The sequence below is a fragment of the Myotis lucifugus genome, unplaced genomic scaffold, assembly GCF_000147115.1.
Source record: "Myotis lucifugus unplaced genomic scaffold, Myoluc2.0 scaffold_34, whole genome shotgun sequence".
In the NCBI taxonomy this organism is placed as follows: domain Eukaryota; kingdom Metazoa; phylum Chordata; class Mammalia; order Chiroptera; family Vespertilionidae; genus Myotis; species Myotis lucifugus.
Genome location: NW_005871082.1, coordinates 4,736,543 through 4,742,542, shown reverse-complemented (window position 1 = coordinate 4,742,542; position 6,000 = coordinate 4,736,543).

The following is a 6,000-nucleotide window of genomic DNA, read 5'->3' as shown; positions in this document are numbered from 1 at the left end:
CCCTCAGCCCAGTCTGCACCCTCTCCAATCTGGGGCCCCTTGAGGGATGTCTGACTGCCCATTTAGGCCTGATCCTCTGCTGGCCTGGTCGCCCCCAACTGCCCTCCCCTGCTGGCCCGGTTGCCCCTAACTGCCCTCCCCTGCCAGCCCAATTGCTCCTAACTGCCCCCCCATGCAGGCCCAGTCACCTCTAACTGCCCTCCCCTGCAGGCCTGGTTGCCCCCAACTGCCCTTTCCTTCTGGCCATCTTTAACCACAGGTTATTCATAAACAGGTTTGAGGTTCACATAGTTTGCTTCTGTGATCTTACTAATAAGTTTGAAGTCTTTAGAAAACCCATAATGTACTTACTATTTGCATATCATTGATCTAGCATCAAATTCAATTAAGAGTTATCAAGTGATGATGAATTTGTTAAAATATAAATTTGCTAAAATCTTTGGGTCCTAGTTATATAATTATACTCTAATCATATGAATTTTGCAGACCTTTTTACTATCCTACACCAAGCCATGAATTCATATTTTGTCTGAATAACCCTTATGTTCAATTGTAAACACCAATCTTCCATACATGAGAATTATGCCATGAGCAGGAGGCAAACAAAGATCCCATCTTACTGTGTTAATGTCTGCATAAAAAATGTTCGTGACAACAGAATTTTATTTTTCCTAATGGAAGTCACATCATTAAAATTATGTAAAAGAGTCATCACAGTTTTTCCCAAGGTGAATGAATTTTAAACACAAGATGACCTTTGTTTTATTATATAGTGTCAAAGAAAAGAAAAGAAGAAAAAAATTAAAAAGAAAAAGTCTGTGATCTATCAATTAGTAAGTACTATGGAAAAATAATTACATTTAATGCACAGCAAAGTTTCTCCTAGCAGAGAACCTGAGATATACAATTTACTTAGTACTTATATGTGGAATAAATTAATGTTTTAACCAAGTATTTCAAGTAGAAATTCTCCTGAAAATGTATTAGAAATTCTCAGCCCTATGGATTGAAATTAATAGACATTTGTGGATGATTTATTCAGAACTTAAAATATTCTTAAATAAATTAAATTTTAAGGCAGTAATGGCCAATTAGAAATAAATTATATAAACTGAAGATTAACCTAAAGGTCTATGTTTATTGAGATTAGATAATTTGTCAGGAGTGACATAAACTGCTACTGTGCCTAATTTCATCATATGTAAAATGGGAAATGCACTAGTAATAGTACCCATTTCATAGGGTTGTTGCTATAGGAATTACATTAAAAATGGATACAGAGTAAGTATTCAGTAGATATTACTTTGCATCACTAAGCAGATTTACTAGAAACACATCATTCAAGTCCTTACACAAATCTCACTTCCTCTGTGAAATCTCCCCACATTCTCTCCCACATTCTCTCATTGCCTTCTTGTACAAATATTAATGTTTTTATTATGTTTCCCTTTTCACATTTTTTATAATTACGACTGGAAGGTCTCCTGGAAGGTCTCCCAGTCTAATTAGCATATCACCCTTTTATTAGTATAGATAGGGGCCTGGTGCACGGGTGGGGGCCAGCTGGTTTGCCCTGAGGGTGTCCCAGATCAGGGTGTGGGTTCCCTTGGGGCATGGGGTGGCCTGGGAGAGGGGCCTGTGATGGTTTTCAGACCAGCCACGCCCCCATGGGGTGAGGGACCCCGCTGGGGTGCCTGGCCAGCCTGGGTGAGGGGCTGATGGTTGTTTGCTGGCTGGCCACGGCCCCGGGCAACCCAGGCTCCCAGACCCTCCTTGCTCCCAGTGGCTGGAAGCAGGTATCTGGGATTTATTTATCTTCTATAATTGAAACTTTGTAGCCTTGAGCAGAGCCCATAGCCGGCCAGGGCAGGCAGGAAGCTTGGCTTCCTCCATCGCCAGGGGCAACCCAAGCCTCCTGTTTGCTCCAGCTCCGTAGCCACTGCCATCTTGGTTGGGTTTATTTGCATACTTGCTTGGGCGTGGCTTGTGGGTGTGGCTTATGCCTGTAGTGGAGGTACAGGCAATTTGCATGTTTCTCTTTTATTAGATAAGAAGATTAATAACCTGCCAAAATGCTGCTGCTGTTGGTTTTTTTTGTGATCTTTCAATTTACACTTCACTGCAATTTTTGCATCCTTGGTCCAGAATTTTTGCTTTTTCTTGATCCTGCCAATTTCCCAAATTGAGTACGATAGTAGTCACTCACTACTAGAATATATAAAAGAATATTTGTGCAGAGATCCTGGCTTCAAACCTAAGAAACTGCCAAACTAATTAAAGTTTAGCATTTATGGCAGAGGAGCAGAGAAGGCAATAAACTGCTTTTGTGGATGACTAAACAGTGAGAGAAACCCCAAATATTTGGTTAGAATACAAGTCATCTACATGTAGTAAATTCCAATGCCACTTATTTCTGTGATTGTACTAAAAGAAACTAAAGAGGAAAGGAGGTACTATGCTAAAAATACAATTATTATTATTTTCCTAGCTTGTGGAATATAAACAAAATACTGTGGAAATTCACAGATACCATTAGGAGGCAAAAGCATGATTCAAAAACATCACCTAGATTAGGAGAGCATGGTGGCATTTTTAAAAAAATGTATTTATGTTGTCAAAATTCATTTACCAGGATAATTATTTCTTCCCAGTCCACCATGAGCAGTAGTGTTCATACACAAGTAACATCGCTGGGACTCTCTATAACTATGATGTAAACATTACAGATATCTGCCTTATAGGATATATTACTATAAATGTTATTTGTTGAATATAGTGTTTCTTTCTACATGTGCGTTCAGAGACAAAATATTGCCAAATGACTGGACAGAAAAGAATGTTAGATGTACTATGAATTATTATTGATAGATTCCTTCATTCTACACATGTGTACCAACTGATTGTTACATCAAGCACTCTTCTATACTATAGATGCAGAGAAATAAAAGTGTAAGGACCCCACTCTTACCTAAGGGAGGTAGATAATAAATAAAAACAGATACATGTGTAAGTTAAATTTTTATTATATGTATATCAAAACACATAGGGCATAGAAAAGTATTACAAAGTGTCTTTGAAAGTGAGGTGCTATTTTAAATGGGGTGGAGCAGATATTTGGAAGAGTCATGCATGAAATGAGAAAATGAAAACAGCTGGGAGGCCTCCTAAGTTGGTAACAAGCTTGATTTGATAGAAGACCAGCAAAGAGACCCTGATGGTTGAAGCATAGTATGCATGGTCCTGGAGGTGAGGTCTAAGAGGTAGTCAGGGCCAGTCCAGAGAGGGCGGTTTGATGTCCTGCTAAATGTGCTAGAAAAATCTGATGGCATATGTAGAGTATGTATCCAGAAATGTGAAAATTCCTATTAGAAAATAGGTTTATACTGTTTCCAAGCCATTATAATATGCATCGTACTAGAAATACTCTTGTATATCATCTCCTTTGATCCTTGAAACCCCCTATTAGGTAGTCATTATCTCTATTTTATATTTGAAGAAACTAAGATTCAAAAAGACTACTCAACTCTCAAAGTCAGTGGTGAAGCCCTTCATTGCCTGAGTCTGTGTGATTCCAATCTATGCCTTTTTTTTCCGTGTGTTGATTGCATACTGCCCTCCAAAGTTACATGTTCCCTGACTGTCAGAAATTTAAACACATGAAATTGGGTTAAACTGGGGAATCAAAGGAGCTAATATTATGATGCATAGTATGATGCCAGGGTTTCTATATTTGTCATTAATTTAATTCTCACTACAATTCTGTACAGTGAAGATATAATCCCACATCATGGACAGGGGAAGCACAGGATCATAGATTGTATGTAATCTAGTGAAGGTCCCATGACTGGTAGAGTGGACTCAGAAGGGGAATGTCTGTTTACCTGACTTCCATGCTAACATTGTCTTCACAGGAGCAGAACACTTGCGAAATTACAGGAAACAGGACACTCTACCTCTTGGTTATGCCCGCTATCTGACACAAATCATTGTGACACAGGAAAAGTAAGTATCTTGCTAAGTTAGGAAACTGTCAGATTTATGTTAAACTCTAAGCTTCACTGAAGTGAAAGAAAAAAAAAGTGTTCTGAGGTCTCAGTTAACTGGTTGCTCAGAATTCCCTCAAAGGGCACGAAGACATTTTGTCACTTTTTAACAATAAAGATTTTATGGGCTGGAAGCAGACGGGGGGGGGGGGGGAGCAAGGGTGTATAAAAGCTCTTTTGAGAACCTTGACATCATAAATATTTGTCAGAAGTACTGGTTTGACCCTTATAGAAATTAGAGATTATAAAAAGCTCTTACTAGATGGATAACCAGGAAAGAATGATCATATTTTTGTCCCGGGTAAATCAAAGGGGATGAAGTATTTTTATGAGATAATCTCTGGTTCTGTGTGAAAAGTTTGATTACATCTGAATAAAGCAAAAATTCTGAGTGATTTCTAATATTTCATATATTTTAGTAAGAAGTTCTCATTTTACATGTAAGCATAGGTGGGATTTTATTGCCACTATCAGCACCACCAAAGATTACTTTCCTGCTTCAGATCTCGTCTTTGTTTATCATAGACTTCATTCTGTCTCTGATATTTATCACTTGAAGTTCCCAGAAAGAACAAAGAAACACTATTATCTGACATCTTCACACTAAAAGCCCTGTGGTTTTTTCCCTTTTATTTCAAATTCTGCTGAAGCATTCTTCAGTTCTCATGTTTTCTTTCTAAAAATGCTACAGCTAAAGTGAAACAGGAGACTTCATTTGAGAAGTCATTAAAGCAGTTGCTACAGCAAACTAGAGAATCACAAAGACATAAATCCTGTTATTTTGAAATCATGAAGGAAGTGAAAGTCACTGAGAAGCCTTAATATTTGCCTAATTTTGGAATTAGACTTAAAGGATACAATTGCAAATGTAATTCTGAAGCCTCTCACTCCCCAAGAACAAACACTGAAAAAATACTTTAATTTCTAGATGACATTAGTTTGTAAACTGTTAAAGATAATATTTGGAGAGATATATAGTTCCTCTGAATTTAACTAACATTGTGGTTAAATGGAGCCAATTGGCGGGATTACATACTAGTATAAAGGGGTTTAAATTCCCAAACTGTCAGACCTTATCTACTTTTTTTATACCATGCCTTATTCTAAAGCAGTGGTTCTCAACCTTCCTAATGCCATGACCCTTTAATACAGTTCCTCATGTTGTGGTGAACCCCAACCATAAAATTATTTTCGTTGCTACTTCATAACTGCATTTTTGCTACTGTTATGAATCGTAATGTAAATATCTGATATGCTATCTGTGTTTTCTGATGGTCACGACCCACAGGTTGAGAAACACTGTTCTAAAGTATTATTTTTTTTATTGATTTCAGAGAGGAAGGGAGAAGGAGAGAAAGATAGAAACATCAATGATGAGAGAGAATCATCGATCAGCTGCCTCCTGCAGGACCCCTACTGGGGATCAAGGCCGCAACTGGGGCTTGTGCCCTGACTGGGAATCGAACCGTGACCTCCTGGTTCATAGGTCTATGCTCAACCACTGATCCATGCCGGCTGGGCGCCATGCCTTAGTCTAGAAAGGATCTGTGGTATGAGACTGTTTATAAAATACATATAGACAAGGTTGTCATTGCTAAAGGAAAGGAGAGGTACAGATGGTAGCTCTCCTTTGTTGCACATTTAACCTGTTCCTCAGTCCCAACTCCAGAAGGGCTTTCCTTGGCACATCCTTCTGGATATGATGACGGGAAATTCACAAAGGAAAGTTTTTTCTTTGGACAAGAAGCTGGAATTCACGACCAGGTAGAGATGAAATAAAAGCAGATACAGATAATTTAAAGAAGGGAAGCTTGCAGAACAAAAGGTGGGAGGCCAGCAGAACGTACCAAAAATAATGTGCTGTTGACATTGAATTTCCCCCATCAGGATGGAAATAACTGAACTGCTGAAATCTTGCAAAGCCTATCTGATCCCATGGGGAGAATATGTTGAGCTT